Source organism: Schistocerca nitens, chromosome 4 (genome assembly GCF_023898315.1).
Source record: "Schistocerca nitens isolate TAMUIC-IGC-003100 chromosome 4, iqSchNite1.1, whole genome shotgun sequence".
In the NCBI taxonomy this organism is placed as follows: Eukaryota; Metazoa; Arthropoda; class Insecta; order Orthoptera; family Acrididae; genus Schistocerca; species Schistocerca nitens.
Window position 1 is genome coordinate 865263401 of NC_064617.1, and position 25496 is coordinate 865288896.

General features: G+C 40.4%; 1 long non-coding RNA gene across 1 annotated transcript in view; it reads right to left on the reverse strand.

Moving 5' to 3' along the window:
- The window catches only part of LOC126253329 (uncharacterized), a 226455-nt gene that overhangs the window by 165362 nt on the left and 35597 nt on the right, over positions 1-25496 (reverse strand). Inside the window, exon 2 of the long non-coding RNA XR_007545941.1 lies at positions 5403-5479. This is a non-coding gene — a long non-coding RNA (uncharacterized LOC126253329). The remainder of the gene's footprint in view (positions 1-5402; positions 5480-25496) is intronic.

A 25496-nucleotide genomic window follows, 5' to 3' on the forward strand; every position in this document is an offset into this window, starting at 1 on the left:
AACTACTAACATCACGTTTTGTAGTAGGAACAGCATAATTACGAATAGCGTCTAATTTCTCTGGATCGGGAAGAATACCTTCTGTAGAAATAATGTGACCGAGAAATTTCACCTGAGAACGATCAAATTCAGATTTTTCCAAGGTCACTGTAATGCTAACTCTTGCAAAAATACGTAATAATGAATCCAAAATTTTGTTGTGCTCACTCCAAGAACGTTTAGCAATAAGAATATCGTCAACATATGAAGTAATATTGTCACGAAGATAAACAGGTAAAATTTCGTTTAAATTACGAATGAATGCTGCAGACAATATATTAAGTCCAAACGGTAATTTCCAAAGTCACTTTTGGGTAAAACAGTCAAATCCGGTTATTCTTTACCTACTGTCTAGATAGATAGATAGTAGAAGAGTTGTTTTTATAGATGCAAAGAATAGTGAAAGAGTAGGCAGCGGTGCAGAAATCTAAAAGAGAAATAGCACCACTACAGCTCGGGGCCCTGTGAACGCTACGGCACATATTCACTTAGTGTAGTGAATCCCCTGAGGACATTAATAGCTGCACATAAATTTCAGTCTGTGACCCAGTGGCAAATTTGGCGGAAGTACGTACGTAAATTGATCTAACCATGCACATGGATGGATCTCATTCTTAGAATTACGAAAGATCTTAAATTTCCGAACAGTCAAAAAGTGTTTATAGTCAAAGTTTTCGCCTCGTGGCGACAAAGACCCACCGCGTCTGTCCCAGTCCGAATGTCGATTATTGTCAAGTTCGCGCGCCTGGCGCTCTCTTGTTGCATCCCGTAAATGAAACAAATTATTTTCTTCAAACCCCTCCGCTAACTGTGATTCCAAATTTCTTTTGCTGTCCTTTCCTTCGATTTCGCCTTCAATTTGTTTGACTTGCTTTCGTAATGCCTCAACTTCCCTTTTAACACGTTCATTAAATTTTCCCTGATTTTCAACATGCTTACTTATGTCCTGGTACTCTTCGGTTTCTGCAAATGGTAATGGAGCTATATCATCTGAATCTCTATCCCCATTTAAACTAAGACTTGTCAATTTATCTGAAATCTCCTCAACTCTTTCCGATAAGTCACCTATTTTTTCTTTCTGTTTACTTACGTCTTCCGTAAGTGTCGCGACTCGGGTTTCAGTATTGACACATTTGGTAGTTAACTGTTCATATTGTTGTGTTAGATTATTTATTCTGTCATTTGGTACGGATTCCTCGATTCTCTCAAATATTTCTTCCTTATCATGTGCACGTTGTAAATTTAACTCTGAAAATTTTTGTACTATCTCGCGATCTCTTTCCTCCTGTTCTCTATCCTGTTCCCTTTGTCTAATCTCTACTGCAATTAATCTATTATTGTGAGCATTCAAAATCGGTTGTACTTCTGATTTCTTTCTTTAATTCATCTTTCATGTTTTTGAAACATGTCCCTATTCGTGAGTCTAACCGTGTTTCCATTGTTCCCATCTGTGTTTTTAATTCAGATCCAAACCGTGTTTCCATTGTTCCCATATCAGTTTTTAATTCAGATCGTAAAGTTCCTATCTCTGTTTTAATTGTTCCTATTTGTGATCCCAGTGATTCCATTGTTCCCCTCTGTGTTTTTAATTCAGATCCAAACCGTGTTTCCATTTTTAATATAGCACTCATCAACTGCTCCATAGTAACTGATTCGAAACTCCTTTCGCCCCTAACATTTCCCGCAAAACCAGTTTCCTTCGTCATAGCTGTAAAGCTATCTGTGTTCGATACTATTTCAGACTCTTATATCGTTAATCTCGTATTCTGTGAATTTCCTGATTGAGAAAAATTTTGAAATGGTTCCGGACTATTTTCCCGACTTATTAAATTGTTTTCCACTCCATTATTCATCATACTGTTGTCCTGTGTTGGCGAGTTCGCCATGTCAACAATTTCGTCATTTTGACTATCCATCATTTTTGCCTTTTTCATTGATCTCGTAATAATTTACAAAACATACAAAACTCGTCACTATATGAAAATTACACACAATGAGACTTTGTCTCCAACAATACCATTCACACGAAATGTTTCCCTCAAACACAATTAATCGAACAATTGAAATAATTGCACTAATTGTCAAACCCGTACACAAGACAACAGAAATGAAATTTTGCAAAAAAAAAAATACCATTAGAAGAATGACAATTACCAAATCCACACATGCAAAATAGACTACAATTGCTAAACTACAAATTACTACAACAATACTACTGTCTACTATTTTTACAATCAGAAGATTCCAAGGGACGATCCTGGCAGGGTCGCCACGTGCATGGGGGCTTAATTAAAATAGAATGCAAATAATTTTAATTTTTTCGATTTAGTAGCTGTCTGTTCGGTTACGAAGTCTCGTAACGGTTGGCTCTGACTAGTATTATTACGCTATCTGACTGCATAGAACAATAACAAAGAATGAAATGGAAATTTTCATTAACACAATTAATTAATTAAGTCCCCAGCAACTATAAAACCTACGAAACCAAAGCACAAGTGTAACTGTTCTGTGTGTGGAAGTATGACTCAACGTACGCATCTGGCACGGTTCTTCTTCAATAACACAAGAAATTCTAAATATCATTTATACTGAATTAATTAAAGAAAATAAAAATACCATAATTACTAAAGAGAACCAGAATTACACTCTAATCCCAGAACACAAGCCAGATGCTTTGTTGACTGAACCTGTAATGACGCATTATTCAGGACATTGAAATAATGAGAAAGAAAAGAAAAGTAGTTTGTTACCTTAATTTATATTGATGAAAAGCACTCTAGACATTACAATCTCTCCACACCGACTCGCTACTATCACATCTCAACAAGAACTTTTCAGTATCACATCTCAGCAAGCACTGCCTACTAGCTCATCTCAACAAACACTCCTCACTACGACATCTCAGCACTGACTACTACGAGTTCTCAACAACCACTGACTACTACGAGTTCTCAATAATCACTGCCAGTGGAGGCGGCGGAACAATGCTCTCTAGCGCGATCTCTGGCGCTGTGGCTCAGTGTAGCCACCTTTCAACATCCTAGCTTCTTCCACAGAATAACATTAGTTTTTGAATCACGCACCAAAGTTACACAAATGTGACCACCCGTTAAAAGAGTGAATAACCACCATTTTTAACGTGGACGTGCAGAAAGATAGTCAGTGACGTTCTGGAAGGTATAAACAGGGATGTGGAGCCGTGCTTATTGCAGTGCAGTGGTCAGCTGCGCTGGATTTCTCGGTTGAGAATCCGTGATGTGAACAGCCCGATGGAGGTGATCCCACAGATTCTCGATTGAGTTTAAAGCCGGGGAGTTTGGTGAGCGGGGCAGTACGGTAAACTCACCCTGGTGCCCTTCGAACCACGCACGTACACTGTGAGCTGTTTGACATGTCGTGTTGTCCTGCTGGAAGATGCAACCGTGCCCAGGAAGAAACAGAGTGCATGTAGAGGTGGACATCGTCCACAAGGATAAATGCATATTCGTGTTGATCCAGTGTGCCTTCTAGAATGACGAGATCACCCAGGGAATGCCATGAAAACATTCAAAATGGTTCAAATGGTTCTACGCACTATGGGAGTTAACATCTGAGGTCATCAGTCCCCTAGACTTAGATAAGTTACGTTTAAGTAGTTCTAAGGACATCACACACATCCATGCCCGAGGCAGGAATCGAAACTGCGACCGTAGCAGCAGCGCGGTTCCGGACTGAAGCGCCTAGAACCGCTCAGCCATGAAAACATTCCCCAGGCCACAACGCTTTGACGATTGTTGCACGGTGTTTGCTTTCTGACGTTTCATGCCTTAACGCCAACGACCATCCATCCGATGGAGCATAAGACGTGATTCATCTGAAAAGACTACCTGTCGCTTCTCAGTGGAAGTCCAGATGCGGTATTGGCGTGCAAATTCCAGCCTTCATCGCTGATGAACAGCAGTCAGCGTGGGTGCATGACCCAGGCGCCTGCTGCGGAGGCCCATACTCAGGAATGTCTACTGAACGGTCGTTGAGGAGACACTTGTGGTAGCCCCTTGGTTCATCGCGGTCAGTCGCTCAACAGCTTCACGTCTATTCACCCGTACACATCTCCGCAGCCATCTTTCATCCCTGTCACCTATGTCCCGTTACGCACCCCAGCTGCTCTGGCGCCGGTTTTGTATAGCGCCATTTGGCCGTGCATGGTGTACTGTAACCACAGCGGCACGCGAACAGTTTAAAACGTCGCCATTTCGGAAATGCTTCCACCCTTGGCCCGAAAGCCAATGATCGTGTCGTTTTGGACGTCAGCTAGATCGCTCTGTTTCAGCATTACAATAGCGACTGGACTGCTTTCTGCGCGCCATGGGGGTGGAATTCTACACAGTTGTGTATGGAGTGTCCAGCCTTGCGGCTTCTCCTCCTGGGTCTGTTGGAGAGATATGTGGACGTCGTGGGACGGTTGTCTTCTGGGTGATCCGTCAGAGGAGTTCTTCACTGGCTAGCCGATCCATTCGACTACGAGGTCCGGCCATCGGGGTGACGCTCGAAAGTGAATTTTCCTCCCCAGCGCTCGTATTTTCGGATTGTGCGAAACTTGCGACTTCTGATAGAAGAGTTGTGCCGTATCGCGGAAACGTTCTCGTAGCCGCGGGGCTCCGGCCATCAGGTGTGCAACAGCCGAAGGGAAGTTGCGATCCATGTGGAGTGCAAGCCGGAGCGCTCGATTTTGCAGGGTCTGCAGCTTCTGGACGTGATCGTCAGCAGCATTCCCCTCTTTTCTGCGTTTTTTTTTTAAATAAGAGGCGGAGCCCCTCCACGCCCACACCGGCATGATGGCCAACTCAATAGGTGTACTGCCATCTCTGCATAAAGGTTAGTATTCACTAAAGTGAGGTGTCGCAGGATGTGGGTACTGCGATGTTTACGTACGTCTGGTTAAGGTTAAACATTAATACGCGCTCATCTGGAGATAGATTGGGTCGAAGTCGAACGAAGGGTAGCCGTTTGAAGGGCAGAGGAAAAAAAAAGCGCCAAGGCAAGAGCCAAGGGAAAAAAACCTCTGCGATAGTTAGGTTCAAATGGTTCAAATGGCTCTGAGCACTATGGGACTTAACTTCTAAGGTCATCAGTCCCCTAGAACTTAGAACTACTTAAACCTAACTAACCTAAGGACATCACACACATCCATGCCAGAGGCAGGATTCGAAACTGCGACCGTAGCAGTCGCGCGGTTCCGGACTGAGCGCCTAGAACCGCATGACCACCGCGGCCGGCTGCGATAGTTAGGTCGGGTGGCAAGAGCAGTAGCGGATGTCTTGCTGCCTGCGATAGGTCGTGCAAGGGTAGGCTTTGTTAGTAGTGGGTATCATGCATGTCGATACCTTTGACGTTGTGCGGTTGTGTTGCTCGGCAGCTGCCGCTGGGTGTCGGTGTAGAGCTCTCGTTCAGCGTCAGCAACCTGCAACAGTTAGGTTTATTATTGTTTTTGTGTCCGATAGGTCATATATCGGATGCACAGTGTAAGGTAATGTTGGCGGTTTGCTTGTGCGTCAGTGGGCGAGTTCGTCGGTGTCCCTGCTGTGGCCTGTTGGTCGGCTCTAACAGCAGCTGGTAATTACCAGTCAGTGTTGCTGATATGTGGGGGTTGCCGACGTTTGTCGCTTGTTTGTGTAAGTTAGTTTACCATAGGTGGCTATGCCCTAGCTAGTAGTGTCTTTGGCCGCTTGTGCCTCCACCTATGGTTGTGATCGTAGTTTTCCAGAGTGAGGATGAAAGGATTGTTAGAGTGTCTCGAGTTCCTGCGTCTCCCCGACACGCTTTATATACCCTCCACTGCTAGTGCTGCCACCTACCGTCTGTGAGTGGTTATTGCACGTTGACGTCCAACATAGGCGGTGCTCACGTTAACGTCACTGGACCGTGTACTTCTTCTCTAGGCATTTTCACCTGATCTAAAACGATACCATGCAAAAAATATTTTATTTACAGGTGTACTTATGTAAATAAAGCTAAAGGATTTTGTTGTATAGTACTCCCGGAATTTTTCTCAAAAGGTTTCCAGTTTTACTTTACATGTGTGAATTTTTTGTTTTGTCTTTGTTTTAGTACGCCAACAAGTTCAATCGAGTACTCACAAAAATTGTGTTGTCTCAAAATGTGATCTAAAAAAGAGTGTTTCATACACCACAAAAGACAGTGAAAATCAACGATTATGGTACGCACTAACTGAACAAAATCGCCTCGACATACAAATCAAAACAACTGGTTCACCTTGTGATCTCCCCCCTCCTTCCTAATTCCATCTGTTTTCCACATTAGTCTTCTATGAAGATTTGAGACCAGCGAAGATTACAATGAACTTTCTAGTTTATTTATTTTTTCGTGTAGAGTTTTCTCCAGTTCTTCTTGTCTAGGGGTCTGATTCTTGAAGCTGAAAATGTCCCATTTTAGGTCCTCACGGTTGGATTGAAATAAATAATTTTGAAGATTGTTGTAGCAGAATTTTTATTTTTACGTTAATATATTTTCTCACATTTTAGTATATGGTTTTTCACATTAACAAATCCGAAATTATGTTGTTCGCACAAAATTACAAAAATACGTCCGATCACATCAGAAGCATGCTTAGGACTCCCACAGTCTGCAGAAATAACAATAATCCAAAAGGTTTCAAAATGGCTCTGAGCAATATGTGACTTAACTTCTGAGGTCATCAGTCCCCTAGAACTTAGAACTACTTAAACCTAACTAACCTAAGGACATCACACACATCCATGCCCGAGGCAGGATTCGAACCTGCGACCGTAGCGGTCGCGCGGTTCCAGACTGTAGCGCCTAGAACCGCTCGGCCACCCCGGCCGGCCTAAAAGGTTTACAATTTTTCTTAACAAATAAATTTCTACTAGTTTCTGTTACATTATTAATTCCGATTATTATTTAATAAATGAATCCAGACATATATTAAACAAGGATTGCGTAATTAATAATAGAAATTTTAAGTGCGCAAATATTTCGCAATTTCAAATGATTCTAAAAAAATAATTTTAACTGTACATTCAGAGCTAGTACTTATCGACTGCAACATCGAGACAAAATTTTTTTTATAAACTAAATCGTTTTCATAAGTCTTAGCTTGAAACATAGCATACAGTCTATAAAATTATATGAAAGTTTTCAGAAAAGCAACTGTGGTAATGTTGACCTATCCAAAATTCGAATAATAATACTGGTATCGATACTATTGTTAAGGAAAAGTAATGTTAGAGGAATATGTCCCGTTACAACTTGTTATTTGAAAGTATATATACTTTTTAAAGGTAAGAATAAAAGGTTTTGTTGTTAAAACAAAACAAAAATTCGATCCCTGCTAACCGCTTCAGACTTCTATGAGGTGAACAAGTGTTGAACAGGGTCACCGCAGACTTCTAACACCAACCGTCCCAAGTGATCTCGCTCTGACGGGACGTCAAACTGTAATCTTCCTGTTTTCTTCCTTTCGTGAAGACAAGTAAGAAGTTACTCGACAGAATAAGCAACTAAAATGACATGAGAGCAGTCGAAGTGGCGTCGAAGCGAAAGGCTCCTACATTAATTATTTTTTCTATTTAGCGATAGTTACAGTGGTCTCGCTTGTCCAGGCTACTGTCAGCCTACCAACGCGTTCGTCGTGCTTCACTGTCCCTCAGCCGGCACGAAGACATTTGTATCACCATGCCGTGTTCACCCACTGTGCGGTTCTGAATCAGTTCAAAACCTTTGTCGCTGCAAAAGCGTCTCAAGGCAAAGTTCAATTGCTACCACCTTAATCACCTTATCTCCCATCTGTCCAGTCTCATACATAGAAGCACACACACACACACACACACACACACACATACACACACACACACACACACACACACACACACACACACACACACACACACACACACACACACACACACATTTCTCCAAGCTGTCGTCCGAAAAACGGAGTTAATGCGAAGGTCGCAAACCTATGGACCACACTGTGCAAACAGGTCATTTTTCTAGTCACCGTATATTTTTCACCGTATTTTTTTAATGTGTGCTCACATATCACATCCGAGAACAAGTTGATCCTTTGCTAATACAGCCATTTACTTCCCGAATCTTATACATCTACATCCTCCTCCTATACACTGCAAAATCACTGTCGGGCAACGCGTTACCTCTTCCCACACACGTCTCACGAAAATGCCTTGTCGGATCAGAGGACCCACCACACTAGCCTTACCTGATCACCGTTGACGATGGCAAAAAAGAATTTGTGCGTGTGTTTGGTGAGGTGGGTGGGTGGAGGGAGGGGGACAGTGGTACTGGAAGTACCAGTCAACAAACACTGACAGGTTGGTTGCGGAGCGTAGATACCCGCGTTTGGTCCATCCTACTTCGCCCTGACACAATAACGGCCCGTGGAAAATAATCTGTCGACATCTCGTCGTCTCCGTCTACACATACGCTGACGTGACAAAAGTCACGGGACAACGATATATACGTATACAGATGGAGGTAGTATCGCAGACAAAAGGTAGAAAACGACAGCGCATTGGCGTAGCTATGATTTCTACTCAGGTGTTTCATGTGGAAACGTTTACTACGTGATTATGGCACGACGGGAATTAACAGACTTTGAGCTCGGAATGATAGTTGCAGCTAGACGCATTGACATTACGTTCCGGAGATCGTTAGGCAATTCAATATTCCGAGATCCGTAGTGTCAAGAGTGTGCCGAGAACACCAGATTTCAGGAGTTACCTCTCAACACGGACAAAGCAGTCGCCGACGGCCTTCACTTAACGACCAACAGCAGCAGCGTTTTCGCAGAGTTATCAGTGCTGACAGACTAGTAACACTGCGTGGACTAACCACATAAATTTGTGTGGGACGTGCGGAGATCGTACACGTCAGGAAAGTGCGGCGAAGTTAGGGGTGAATGGACTACGGCAGCAGACGACCGACGCGAGTACCTTTGCTAACAGCACGACATCGCCCGCAGCTGCTCTCCTCGGCTCGTGACCATATCGGTCAGACCGTAGACGCCTGGAAAACCGTGACTTATTCAGATGAGTGCCGATTTCAGTTGGTAAGAGCTGATGGTGGGGTTCGAGTGTTGTACAGACCCCACGAAGCTATGGGTCCAAGTTGTCAATAAGGCACTGTGGAAGATAGCTGTGGGCTATGTTGACGTGGAATAAACTGGGTCCTCTGGTCCAACTGAACTGATCGTTGACTGGAAATGGTTATGTTCGGCTACCTAGAGACCTTCTGCAACAAACAACGATGAATTTTTATGGATGGCAATGCGCCGTGTAACCCAGCCACAATTGTTCGCGATTGGTTTGAAGAAGATTCTTGACAACTTGAGCGAATGATTTGGCCACCCAGACCGCCCAACGTTAATCGAACATTCGTGGGACATAATCGAGAGGTCAGTTCGTGTACAAAATCCTGCACCGGCAACACATTTGCAGTTAGGGACGGCTATAAGGCAGCATGGTTCAGTATTTCCGCAGGGGACTCCCAAGGACTGGTTGAGTCCGTACCAGGTCGAATTCTGAACTATGCCGGGCAAAAGGAGCTCCGACACGATATTAGGAGCTATCAAATGACTTTTGTGACCTCAGTGTATACTCCGGAAGCCTCCATGTGATATATGGCGGCCGATACTTCCTACGCTGTTGTTACTACCCACTATTGTACTCGTAGTTGCGAATGGCGCGCGGTTAGCACGAAAAAAGGTCGTGGTGGCCAATGCACAGGCACAAGCTGGAAATAATTTTAATGAACGTTAGGCATCTCAGATAATAGTTAAATGAGTCTGGGACTGTTTCTGGCTTGTGCTAAACTTCTGAGGGCCGAAAAACCACGAAATTGTTAGCCTTTTTCAGTTTTTCGCTGATAGCTTAAAAACGATACATCCTACAGAAAATTTCCAAAATACCAAAATGAAAAAGAGTATAAAATTGCGCGTCGAACGACCTACTTAAAAGTTAAAATCGCTTCAGCATTTAGTACAATCTATCGTCAAAGCCGGAAATTTTTCCCGTCTTGGAGGAAAAGTGAGTCATGCTTATTTTCCAACGCTTTTATCTCAAAATCAGCTACTCCAAATGAAAAGTGTGTTTCATGAAAATTTTAGAGCATTGCCAAATCATCGACATTCATCCAAATATTCAAATATAAGTACAACTTAGTTTTGGACAGGTAACCTACATACATAGGCAGTTAGTTCTATGTATTGATATTAATTAAGTATCATGTCAGTCCAAGATGATGATAATTGCAATTAAAAATGAAATAAACGTATCAACTGAAAAGTTTCTTTAATGGAAAAATTCTTTAATCACAATACAATACTGATGAGAGAGAAATTTTTTTTACAAACATTCTTTAAGCCATTCTTGTTCTGTATTTACATTCATTTACGATTTATTTATTTTGTTATGTTTTTCTGCGTTTCGGGGAAGAGTGCCGACCTTTGGCGATAGATTGTGGCTAAATCGCTGAATCGATTTTAACTTTTTACTATCTCATTCTACGCTCAGATTTACGATCTTTCATTTTGGTATTTTGGAAATTTTCTGTAGGGTATATCGGTTTCGAGTTATAAGTGAAAAACTGAACGAAGTCCAACAATTCCATGGTTATGCTGCCCTCAGAAGTTTAGCACAAGCCAGAAATCGTCGCAGTCTCATTTAACACGCATTTGAGATGCCTAAAGTCGATTTTAATTATTTCCAGGTTGTGCATATTTATTGGCCAACAAATATTAGGGGAGGCCTCCAGAACTGCGGAAGGCAACACAATACTTCCGCAGATTATCTTCCCAGCATAATGCAGTCCACTTTATGCACAAAAATGGTTTCCTCTCATGTTAAATCAGTATCCGGAGGTAAAATAGTCCCCCATTCGGATCTCCGAGGAGGGGGGAGGGGGGGGGGGCAACTTGAAAGGAGGCAAAAAAATCAAAACGAGAATTGGTACGTGGAACCTGGAATGTTAGAACTCTGCTACAAGCAGGAAAAGTAGAAAACCTCAAAAGAGAGATGGAAAAGAATCATATGGGTCTCGTAGGAGTTGCTGAGGTAAGATGGAATGAATGTGGAGAGTAACAGTCAGATGAATATGTACCGTACTACTCAGGAGGATAAGTAAAAGGAGTGAATGGAACAGGAATGATTATGACAAAGGAATTGGCTAAATGTGTGGAATATGTGGACTACGCAAATGACCGGGATATTGCTGTAAGGCTGAAAGGAGCACAAAAAGATTTGGTGGTTGTCCAGGTGTAAATGCCAACATCAGAGCATGATGAACCAAACTGTAGAGGAAACGTACAATGTAATAGAGAGAATAATGGACGAAAATAAAAAATGCTGCAAAATAGTAATGGGAGACTGGAACGCCATTGTGGGAAAAGGGAAAGAGGGAAACATAATAGGCAGTCATGGTCTTGGAAAGAGAAATGATACAGGTGAATGGCTAATTGACTTCTGCAGGGAAAGGGAGCTGACAGTGGCAAACACATGGTTCAAGAACCACAAGAGGAGGCTCTACACTTGGAAATCACCAGGGGACAAATACAGAAACCAAATCGATTTTATACTGATAGAAGAAAGATACAGGAATAGAATCAAGAAGGTGCACACATTACCAGGTGCAGATATTAATAGCGACCACAACTTACTTATGGCAGAAATAGAAATAAGAAAAAACTGAAGAAGGCGGCCATGGTGAAGAAGTGGGATCTAGAGAAGGTAAGATCCAATAAAGAACAAACTACAGAAATGCTGTCATTTGAGTTTCTAAACACATTACGAGACAAAGAACCACCTGATAATGTCAACGAATACTGGAATATGCTGAAAGAAGGAATCATTAAACCAGGACAGTAAAATATAGGATATGTAAAAGGGAAAAGGGGAAAAAACCATGGGTCACACAAGAAATGATTTCCAAGATGGAGGAGAGAAGAAAATTTAAAAACAAGAACATTGAAGATGCAACAAAGATGCACCGAAGGTTAAATAATGAACTGTGAAGAGAAACAGAGCAGGCTAGGAAAAAATGGCTAAAAGAGGAATGTGGTGCAATCGAAGAACTGGACAGGAAGGGAAGATACGACTTACTAAAAAACAGAGTAAAGACTATGACATGGGATCAAAACAGAGCAGGAAATGCTACTATAGAAATTTTGAGTAAAGACGAAGAGGTAGTGTACAAAAATCGTGACGATGTCCTCGAGAGATGGGAAGAATATCTAAAAGAGCTATTGCATGGGGGCTTAATTAAAATGTAATGCAAATAATTTTAATTTCTGCTTTAGTAGCTGTTTGTCCGATTACGAAGTCTCGTAAACGGTTGGCCCTGACTAGTATTATTACGCAATCTGACTGCTTAGAACAATAACAAAGAATGAAATGGAAATTTTCATTAACACAATTAATTAATTAAGTCCCCAGCAACTATAAAAACCTACGAAACCAAAGCACAAGTGTAACTGTTCTGTGTGTGGAAGTATGACTCAACGTACGCATCTGGCACGGTTCTTCTTCAATAACACAAGAAATTTTAAATATCATTTATACTGAATTAATTAAAGAAAATAAAAATACCATAATTAATCAAGAAAACCAGAATTACACTCTAATACAAGAACACAAGCCAGATGCTTTGTTGACTGAACCTGTAATGACGCATTATTTAAAACATGGAAATAATGAAAAATAAATCAAGTTTCGTTACCTTCATATATTGACCAAAATCACTCTAATCATTACAATATATCTCCACACCGACTCGCTATTACCACATCTCAACAAGAACTTTTCAGTATCACATCTCAGCAAGCACTCCCTACTAGCACATCTGAACACGAACTGACTACTACGAGTCCTCGACAAGCACTGCCCACTACGAGTTCTCAATAATCACTGCCAGTGGAGGCGGCGGAACAATGCTCTCTAGCGATCTCTGGCGCTGTGGCTCAGTGTAGCCACCTTTCATATGCCCTTCCTCCACGGCTAGAATTTGATGGTATTTTTGCCAGCATTGGTGGTGAAAATACCACCAAATTCGTCAAAAAAATACAGACAAAAATAAAAGATAATATTAATACGTAAATATCATATAACTAGATAAAATTTTGGCTTTGCACTGACCTTTCAATAACCTAGTATATAGAATACAGTAAGCAATACAAATTCTTTCATACATGTGACTTTACATAATAGTTTACACAAGTATTATGTGGTTAAACAATTCAATCAATAGCGTCAGCAATGACGAATATGTGCAGGTAAGAGTCTCATAACTTTTCACAACCAGTAATACACAAAAAAATCAGTTTATACAAATATTCACATAAACGCTTTCCATAGCTCAAGAATAAGCAGTTGACAGTTCCAGCAGTAGCACCCAGCAATGGTCAACAGGTGCAAAAACCAACAAGTAACATTTGTTCAATAGAAACAGTCCATCAGTGGCACCCAGTAATGTTGAATAGGTGCAGACACCAACAAGTAACACCATTTCAGTATAAGCAGTTCCATTAGTGGCACCAGCAATATTGAGCAGATGCACACAGCAACAGGTGACATCCTTTCAGTAGAAGCAGTCCATCAGTGGCACCCAGCAATGTTGAGCAGGTGCAGACACCAACAAGTAACCCCATTTCAGTATAATCAGTTCCATTAGTGGCACCAGCAATGTTGAGCAGATGCACACAGCAACAGGTGACATCTTTTCAGTAGCAGTCCATCAGTGGCACCCAGCAATGTTGAGCAGGTGCAGACACCAACAAGTAACACCATTTCAGTAGAAGCAGTCCATCAGTGGCACCCAGCAATGTTGAGCAGGTGCAGACACCAACAAGTAACACCATTTCAGTAGAAGCAGTCCATCAGTGGCACCCAGTAATGTTGATCAGGTGCAGACAGCAAGAAGCAACATCATTTCAGTAGAAGCAGTCCATCAGTGGTACCCAGCATTGTTGAGCAGGTACACACAGCAACAAGTCACATTTCTCAGCAGAAGCAGTTCCATAAAATTCAGTATCACTGATCACACTGTTCATCAGAGTTTATAAGCAGAAATTAAACATGTCCTAGTGGCACCAATCATGTAGAAAAGGTACAAGTAACAGTCCATAATTTTTACAATCACTGATCACACAGTTCATCAGCAGAAATTAAACATGACTAAATGTCACACATCATGTTGAAAAGTGCAGCACCATCACTAATCAGACAGTTCAGGCATGAACAATAGTTTGAATACACATACAATGCTTTTACACTAAACATACAAATCATAACAAACACACAAATGGTATCAGATAATTGTCCTATTAACTATTACAATACACAAATACCAGTAAACCTATAACATTTATGGGTGTCAGTGCAAGCCACTACCAACAAATAAAATAATATTTAGGAGATAGGTGGGTAGGATTAGGAAAGGAAAACACACAAAACACACTCACTCATCTTTCATCCACATTAAGTACTACTGTGTAATTGAATAGTGTTAACTGTGTAAATGTAACTCTGTCCAAGATTTGATGTTCATCATGTGTACCAAGTAGTAGTGGCAGCAATGTATAACAGTCAATAATAGTTAAGTCAACGTCATAGTCATCATGTCAAGACCAATGTTTGCCAAGCCAGATCAAAATGTACGGTTGCTGAACAACTGTCAGTGTACCAAGATATGCAAATGCTTCTTCTCTCAAAAAAAAGTATATACTGCTTTGTGATTTGACAAAGTGTGTGTGTAGACAATCTTCCTTCTACTTGAGTGTTCTAGTCTGCCATCTTCATCCTCCTTGTTCCATATGGACCAACCAAAAAAATATGCTCCTCACTTACTTTACCTCTTATCCACCAAAACTCCAATAATCATCAGCATAATCTCAATACTTCACTAATACCTCTTCAATACGTCGATACATATAAACCTTAGCACCAATATCATTTTACCTCCATAACAACTCTTTCCTCTAGTCAGTCTCCTCGAACAAGTACAGACAAAATTCTAGTGCAAACTTCAATTCATCATCTCATACAATCCGAAGACACAATGTCAACACACAACCTCTCGTGTAATCCATCTGATCCAAATCTGCTACTCATTATAAATTATAAGATACATTTTGGTTCCTTGTCCATCATTAAATAAAAGAAATGCATACATGAGCTCTAACAGACTTAGTTCGAATAACTCTCAGTAATTAAGTACGATTACGGAGTGTGAATGATCATAATATTACACAGTGTGTACACCACTTCAAGAATCATAGCAGAAGCAAACATGTGGAGTATTTCTTGTGTCAAGTGTCACTTCCTATTTCAATTACTCACGAAAAATGCAGTGTAATAACTGTCAATGGTCTAACCTAGTGTTGGTATGTCATGTCGTTAGCTTCCTTCCTATTAGCATAAATTTATACAGCTTCCATAAAACCTCCATCTCATGTGACTTCTATGAAGTTTCTTGTACTAATGTCGTTCGTAGCATTATAGCAGTTCATTTTCTTATCTTAAAAATATCAGGCACTAAGCGTAAGCAAAACATGCAATAGCGAGTAAATATACCAGTAGAGAACAGAATGTCAACAAGTGGATGCAGCACAATCCCTACAACGAGGCTCTGCCAAGCGAACAATCTATAATTAATACCATAGTGTGACCTAAACTCTATGTTTGTACACAGTATATCAGCATTTCTATATACCAACTTATAGTTGGTTCAAATGGCTCTGAGCACTATGGGACTCAACTGCTGAGGTCATTAGTCCCCTAGAACTTAGAACTAGTTAAACCTAACTAACCTAAGGACATCACAAACATCCATGCCCGAGGCAGGATTCGAACCTGCGACCGTAGCGGTCTTGCGGTTCCAGACTGCAGCGCCTTTAACCGCACGGCTACTTCGGCCGGCCACCAACTTATAGTTATGACAACAAAACAGAAGTGTGTAAATATGCAATCCATACGCACAGCAGCAAACATATATCTTACGTAATAAACAAGTCATTAGCATCATTCAGCATAAGCAAATAAATGTTCATATGTAATCTTAATAAGTAAACATGAAGACGCAAGCAGATAAATCACAAAGTGTAACCTACATACCTAACTACAGTCAGCACAATTAATCAGGTGACAATTATAATTTAAATAAATAAGCACAGCAGGCACATAATAGAAAAATATGACATCAGTGAAAAAGCAGTGCAGCCACGTGATGCATAATATATACAAATAACAAGCCTGTTCATTAATCAATCATCGTCAAAATCAGTTAATGTGCGTAAGCACGTCGCTTCACAAGTAAATTCATAGAACATGAAATTTAGCACAAAGTATGAGTCACGTAATCGCAAGCAGCAAATTACGTCTAAAGTACGTACCTAAGTGGAAATATGTTACCTGAAAAATAAACTCAATTAATCGTTACCTTTTTTGTTTATTACTTTCTTCTTCGAAATGACATTCTTCCTGAATTTTTCTCAATAGCAAGTCGTCTTAACGTCGGACACGCACAGAATTTACCTGAAGTTCTTAAATATTTTATAGAACCATATCCTGAAAAATACTGAGCGTTAATAACATAATTTATAAAGTCACCATAGCTTCATACAGAATTTAGTCGGAGAAATTAGACTGTGTATTTGTTTACGTCTGTCAGTGCATTCGCACTGAGCGCTCGATCAGCTGTAGGCGCGTGAGGTAGGAAGCGATTGTTTGCGGTCAACGACTGCCTTGTGCGGCGCGCCGACTTGACTGTTGCTTTGAGTATGTGCCGCCGCCGGAACACGGCGCGGTATCCTTGTATTCTCTGCATGTTTACATGTAGCTGTTAGTTTCTCTAAAGTATGTCATTCCACAAAAATTTTAACGTTAGATATGTGATGTATTCCCTTAGAGCGCCGAGATTTAAGAGTTTCTACTGCAATAGTGTTATCATGAATAATTTTGCGAACTCTATATGGACCGTTATAAAGCAGAAAAAATTTGCGACATAAGCCTTTTCCTTTATGAGACAAACGATGAGACTTAATTAACACCTTTTGACCAACTGACAAAATTTTTAAACGACCAGGACGTTTAGCTGATTTCTCTCTTCTTGCAGCCGCAGACGCAATATTTCGTAGAGCCAGGTTGACAACTTCAGAATGCCGCAGTTTCCGTGAAGGCGGAATAGGAACGATTTCAGAAATGCGATTTGTTGGTACTTTATTTTTTAATATCAATAGAGGCGGTAAAGAAGTTGAGTCATTTGGAAGTGCATTCAGAATGTTTTGAAAAATATGAAGATACTGATCCCAAGTTCTGTGATTCTGATGACAATAAAGACGGCACAATTTATTGATTTCCTTCATCCATCTTTCTGAAGCGTTAGATTGAGGGTGAAAAACTGAAATGAAGATTGGTTTAATTTTACGACGCCTTAGAGTACGAAGCCAAATTTTAGAGCGAAACTGTGATCCATTATCTGATATAACCTTATCAACATGACCCACTTCTTTAAGAAAATGTTTGATGAAAGCATTAGATACTGAACGAGCTGTTGCTTTGCGTAACGGTGTAAAACACACATATTTTGATGTCAATTCCACTGCTACAAAAATGTACGCAAAACCATTAGTAGATCGAACCACTGGACCGAACAAATCAACTGCAGCCATCTCCTTTAATTTCGCTGGAATGATAGGAAACAACGGTGCTCTGTGAGAAATTGTTGGCGGCTTAGCCTTTTGACATAATTTGCATTTGGCAAGAACAGATCGAATACGTTTTTCCATATTACTGAAGTAGCAATTTTCTCGTAATTTATGAAAGCATTTTCTGGGACCAAAGTGCGCATAACTAAAATGTGTGTACCAAATCAATTTATTGACCCACTCTTCAGGAATACAAACTAACCAAACAGAGTTGTCGACCGATTTTCGTTTGAAAAGAATATCATTGCGAACTAAATAATACTGTCTGATCGCTACACTTTCCTTTCTCCTCCACCTCTCCTTAATGTCCTTCCAGATTGGATCCTTATTTTGCTCCTTAGCGATGTCCTGGAGCGAAGATGAAATAAAGTTCTCAAACGCAACACCTTGAATGTACATCAAACAATAATGGTTTTCTTTGCAGTCCTCTTCAGCACTTTGTTTCAAACCCATAGGTGCACGTGATAAAGCATCAGCAACAATATTTGAAGATCCCTGTATGTAAACAATACTAAAATCAAATTCCTGTAGATACAGCGCCCATCGTGACAATCTGCCATGAGTTAATTTTGTCGACATAAGAAATTCCAAAGCTCGATGATCAGTGTAAACCTTAGTATGTCTACCAAACAAAAATGTGCGAAATTTTGTGAAAGCCCAAACAACAGCCAAAGCTTCAAGTTCCGTAATCGAATAATTCTTTTCGGATTTAGAGAGAACACGACTTCCAAATGCAATAGTCTTCTGTACTACAACGCCGTTTTCTTCTATCTCTTGAAATAAATGTGCACCTAGGCCTTTGTATGATGAGTCCGTCGCCAAACAAAAATCTTTAGATAGATCCGGATGTGAAAGAAGTGGAGCAGCAACTAAAGCATCACGAAGTTGTTCAAATTCTGACTGAGCTTCCTCATCCCAACACCAATTAGATTTCTTTCCAGATAGTTCACATAAACGAGGTGTGGCCAAATCATCCAATCTAACAAAGCGTCTAAGAAAATTACAGACACCAAGGAAACTACGAACATCACGTTTTGTGGTAGGAACAGCATAATTACGAATAGCGTCTAGTTTCTCTGGATCAGGAAGAATACCTTCTGTAAAAATAATGTGACCGAGAAATTTCACCTGAGAACGACCAAATTCAGATTTTTCTAAGTTCACTGTAATGCCAACTCGTGCAAAAATACGTAATAATGAATCCAAAAATTTGTTGTGTTCACTCCAAGAACGTTTAGCAATAAGAATGTCGTCAACATATGAAGCAATATTGTCACGAAGATAAACAGGTAAGATTTCGTTTAAACTACGAATGAATGCTGCAGAAAATATAGTAAGTCCAAACGGTAATTTCCAAAGTCACTTTTGGGTAAAACAGTCAAATCCGGTTATTCTTTACCTACTGTCTAGATAGATGGATAGTAGAAGAGTTGTTTTTTTTCTTTTTTTTTAGATGCAAAGAATAGCGAAAGAGTAGGCAGCGGTGCAGAAAACTAAAAGGGAAATAGCACCACTACAGCTCGGGGCCCTGTGAACGCTACGGCACATATTCACTTAGTATAGTGAATCCCCTGAGGACTTTAATAGCTGCACATAATTTCCAGTTTGTGACACTGTGGCAAATCGGGCGGAAGTGCGCACGTAAATCGATCCAACCATGAACATGGACGTATGTCATTCCTAGAATTGCAAAAGATCTTAAATTTCCGAACAGTCAAGAAGTGTTTACAGTCAAAGCTTCCGCCTCGCGGCGACAAAGACCTACCGCGTCTGTCCCAGTCCCAATGTCGATTATTGTCAAGTTCCCGCGCCTGGCGCTCTCTTGTTACATCCCGTAAATGAAACAAATTACTTTCTTCAAAGCCCTCTGCTATCTGTGATACTAAATTTCGTCTGCTGTCTTTTCCTGCGATTTCGCTTTCAATATATTTGTCTTGCTTTTGTAATGGCTCAGATTCCCTTTTGACGCGTTCATTAACTTTTCCCTGATTTTCAACATGCTTATTTATGTTCTGGTACTCTTCGGTTTCTGCAAATGGCAATGGTGCTGTATCATCTGAGTCTCTGTCCCCATTTAAGTTAAGACTTGTCAATTTATCTGGAATCTCCTCAACTCTTTCCGATAAGTCACCTATTTTTTCTTTCTGTTTATTTACGTCTTCCGTAAGTGTCGCGACTCGCGTTTCAGTGTTGACACATTTGGTAGTTAACTGTTCATATTGTTGTGTTAGATTATTTATTCTGTCATTTAGTACGGGTTCCTCGATTCTCTCAAATATTTCTTTCTTATCGTGTGCACGTTGTAAATTTAACTCTGAAAATTTTTGTACTATCACGCGATCTCTTTCTTCCTGTTCTCTATCCTGTTCCCTTTGTCTAATCTCTACTGCAACTAATCTATTATTGTGAGAATTCAAAATCGGTTGTACTTCTCTGATTTCTTTCTTTAACTCATCTTTCATATTTTTGAAACATGTCCCTATTCGTGAGTCTAACCGTGTTTCCACTGTTTCCAACTCTGTTTCTAAACGTGTTGCCACTGTTTTTAATTCAGATCCTAACCGAGTTTCCATTGTTCCCATCCGTGTTTCCATTTGTGAGTCTAACCGTGTTGCCAAAGTTCCCATCTCTGTTTTTAATTCAGATCGTAACTGTGATCCCAAATTTAATATTGCACTCATCAACTGCTCCGTATGATCTGGTTCGAAATTCTTTTCGCCCCTAACATTTCTCGCAAAACCGGTTTCCTTCGTCATAGCTGTAAAGCTATCTGTGTTCGATACTATTACAGAATCTTCTGTCGTTAATCTCGTATTCTGTGAATTTTCTGATTGAGAAAAATTTTGAAATGGTTCCGGACTATTTTCCCGACTTATTACATTGTTTTTCACTTCATTATCCATCATACTGTTTTCCTCTGTTGGCGAGTTCGCCATGTTAACAATTTAGTCATTCTCACTATCCATCATTTTTGCCTTTTTCATTGATCGCGTGATCATTTACAAAATATACAAAACTCGTCACTATAAAAAAAATTACACACAATGACACTTTATCATCAACAATATCATTCACACGAGATGTTTCCCTCAAACACGATCATCGAACAATTGAAATAATTGCACTAATTGTCAAACCCGTAGACAAGACAACAGAAATGAAATTTTGCAACAAAAAAAAAATACCATTAGAAGAATGACAATTACCAAATCTACACATGCAATATAGACTACAATTACTAAACTACAAATTACTACAACAATACTACTGTCTACTATTTCTACAATCAGAAGATTCCAAGGGACGATCCGAAGCAGCGGTCGCCACGTGCATGGGGGCTTAATTAAATGAAATGAAAATAATTTTAATTTCTGCTTTAGTAGCTGTTTGTCCGATTACGAAGTCTCGTAAACGGTTGGCCCTGACTAGTATTATTACGCAATCTGACTGCTTAGAACAATAACAAAGAATGAAATGGAAATTTTCATTAACACAATTAATTAATTAAGTCCCCAGCAACTATAAAAACCTACGAAACCAAAGCACAAGTGTAACTGTTCTGTGTGTGGAAGTATGACTCAACGTACGCATCTGGCACGGTTCTTCTTCAATAACACAAGAAATTTTAAATATCATTTATACTGAATTAATTAAAGAAAATAAAAATACCATAATTACTCAAGAAAACCAGAATTACACTCTAATACAAGAACACAAGCCAGATGCTTTGTTGACTGAACCTGTAATGACGCATTATTTAAAACATGGAAATAATGAAAAATAAATCAAGTTTCGTTACCTTCATATATTGACCAAAATCACTCTAATCATTACAATATATCTCCACACCGACTCGCTATTACCACATCTCAACAAGAACTTTTCAGTATCACATCTCAGCAAGCACTCCCTACTAGCACATCTGAACACGAACTGACTACTACGAGTCCTCGACAAGCACTGCCCACTACGAGTTCTCAATAATCACTGCCAGTGGAGGCGGCGGAACAATGCTCTCTAGCGATCTCTGGCGCTGTGGCTCAGTGTAGCCCCCTTTCACTATATGACACAGATCGCAAACCAGAAACTCTGGAACTTGAATCACTCAACAGTGTAAGTGATGACGAGAAAGGACCAACCATCATAATGGAAGAAATAAAGTGTGCCATAGCTGCAATGAAAAATGGCAAAACAGTAGGTATAGATACGATACCGTGAGAAATATTAAAATGCTGAACCAAGATGGAATAAGAGAAATAATGAGATTATATAAAAAAATATATGACAGTGATGAATGGTTCAAAATGGTTCAAATGGCTCTGAGCACTATGGGACTCAACTGCTGAGGTCATTAGTCCCCTAGAACTTAGAACTAGTTAAACCTAACTAACCTAAGGACATCACACACATCCATGCCCGAGGCAGGATTCGAACCTGCGACCGTAGCGGTCTTGCGGTTCCAGACTGCAGCGCCTTTAACCGCACGGCCACTTCGGCCGGCAGTGATGAATGGCCTGGGGACTTTCTGACAACAGTAATGATTCCAATACCGAAAAAACAAGGAACCAAGAAATGCAGTGAGCAATCAGCCCCATTTCACATGCAGCCAAAGTAATGTTAAGAATAGTTAATAAGAGACTTGAAAAAGTAATGGAGGAGAATCTTTGAGAGAAGCAGTTTGGCTTCAGACGGAATACGGGCACCAGAGATGCAACAGGGCTCCTACGAATCTTGGGAGGAAGGTTTATTGAAAAAGGAAGAGACCTCTCTATGTGCTTCATCGATCTAGAATAGGCATTTGACATTATGTGGCTTGGGACAAGCTGACGACTATAATCAGGGAAAAGAGAGTGGACTTGAAAACCAGAAGACTTGTAAACTCATTACATCTGAATCAGAAAGCCTCAGTTAAAGTGAGAGGAGAAAGTACAAATTGGATCAGACTAGGAAAAAGAGTAAGACAAGGATGCAGTCTATCACGTACCCTTTTCAACCTCTACTTGGCAAATATGATTGACCAATGCTCGTTAGATGACAAAGGAATAGAAATTGGAGGAAGAAGAGTAGGGTGTTTGAGGTTTGCTGATGATATGGTCGTTCTAGTCACAGGGGAAAAAGAATTACAGGATTTAGTAGACACCATTGAAGCTAACGGAAAAAAATATTGAATGAGAAAACAAAAGCATTGGCACTAGGAGGAAATAAAGAAATAAAAATTATGCTGAATGGAGAAATATTAGAACAGGTGCAAAATTTTAAGTATCTTGTAAGCAGGATAGAAACCAACTGGAAGTGCAGCACAGAAATTAAAACAAGGATAGCAATGGCAAAAGGGGGATTTTGTAAGAAAAGGAGAATTTTCTGCAGTGGTCTGGACAGAGAACTGAGGAAAAGACTCATAAAATATTTTGTATGGAGTGTTCTTCTGTATGGTGCTGAAACATGGACTTTGAGGAAGAAAGACAGAGAAAGGTTGGAGGCATTTGAGATGTGGACGTGGCAGAGGATGGAAAGAATAAGTTGGATGGACAAAGTAAAAAATGAAGTGGCACTGAGAAGAGTGGGAGAGAAAAGAATGTTATTAAATGTAATAAAAAAAAAGAAATTGGATGGGCATATATTAAGAAAGAATGACGGACCAATAAAAACAGTTCTAGAAGGTTATGTAGAAGGGAAAAGGAAGCGAGGAAGGAAGAGATTTCAGATACTGGATGACGTGATGGACGGTACAACAAACAGCAGCCTTAACGGGAGGATTACTATCTTTTGGTTCAAAAAATAGATTTTTTTAAATGACGTTTTTGGATCCATGAAAGTGTTTAGAATACACCCCTGAAACGGTTTTTCCGAATACGGAACGGAAATGTTTGTTATTCGCGGTTGAACAAGAAAGTGCACCTGCCTGAAATCGGCCTTTTTCACGCACCAGGTTTTTTCTTTCCGAGGACTAGTTATTGTACCGGTGCTTGGGAGGAAAGACGCAAAATTCAAATAAAAGTTTGAACGCGTGTGTTTGGAAGTTAGCCCCCAAGCATTTGCATTCTGGTGCGAAGGCTGTGGAGATTGCGACTTTCCTGGCAGTGAGCAGCTTCAACGAAGGGTATTCAGCAATTCTGAAGACCATGACAACGATGGACGTCACCCTGGGACTCTATTCGACGCAGTTCGCCAAGCATTCGGACGACCACCGGATTCAAGCTGCAGAAATCCGCTTGTCACCAGCCGTACGAGCGGCTCTGGAGCAGCGCAGGATGTCCCAGATCGAGCAGAACGCCCTCTGTGAGGAAGAGGAAGGACTAGTTTATGGACCCGGAATAGCAGATTGAACGTACGTTGCATAATATTGCCTTTATATGTAGTCAAAACTTCAAACGCGTTTTTCTCGAAATGACTTTTTTTTCATCGCGCGGTATGGTAACTTCAAATCTACTGAACCGATTGGCATGATTCTTTGTTTCCGACGAAGCTAACTAAATTGTCTAAGAGTTGTACCACTTTTATTCCTATCCATCAACTATAAATATCTTTACTTGGCCGACGAAGTCGAAAAATCGATGAAAAAATCCTATTTTTTTCAAATGGGCGCCATTTTGTTTTCTATGGTCCAAATTACTTAATCAAGGTACAACTCCTAAAGAATCTTATATACTTCGCTAACGTCAACTCAAGTTTGATTTCAGATGAGCTGGCTGACCTGTGACATACCGCGCGTGGAGGTCTACATCGAAATTTTATTTCGTTCCGAGGGTACTTCCGCCTTTGCTCTTCCACATTTCCGGTCGAAAAAATTGCAGTTTGTACAGTAAATATCAATAAACATTGTGACCAAATTTGACATTGATATTTATAACACATCCCAAAATAAAAATTCTCAAAGAACATGCTTTTTTCGGGCCGAAGATAGTAAACGTCCCCATAAGAAGGAAGCAATGGATCGCAGAAAATTTAGAGGCAAAGGACCTTCCAATATAGCAGAAAACTGATGATGATGAATCACTACAAGACATATACGCCCTGGAATGAAGAATATTCCCAGTTTCCTCTCGCACACTTGGTTCTTGGACTTTTGTAACCACGTTCTTGCGAGTTCTTCGGGTATTTGTTTATGCGTCTGCGTTCCAGTAATGTTGTCCTGCCAGTCAAATATGCTTATGATCATTCGTAACACCGATCTCCTTACATCCTCCATGCCCTCTGTTAGCACCACCTGATATGGATCCCATATACTACAGCAGTATTAAAGCATGGGCGGCAGAAACGTTTTGTATGAAACCTCTTTTTCGGACGAACTGCATTTTCCCAATAGCCTACCACTGTATAATACGCTGCCATTCATTTGCCTACAAATGATAATATGTTCTTGTTCCACTCCATATGTCTGCTAATTCTTACTACCGAATTTTTGCATGACGAGACTGTTTCAGTTGTGCCTCATTAATCCTGTATTTGAAGGATACCAAGATTTTATGTTTCTCGAATAACGAGATTGTACTAGGTGCCAGTCTTTTCACCTGTCTGATATTTTCTCGAGCTCTAACTGGATATTTCTGCAATCCTACAGGATTAGAATTTCCTCATGGATTACTACATCCTCTGGGAAAAGTCCGATATTTCAACTAACACTATCCGCAATGTCATTAATATACAAGTTGATTTCATAATGATGTTAAAAAGTTTCAGGGATGATGGAGAAGGGTAAACGTATCACGGACCCTGGTAAGTGAAC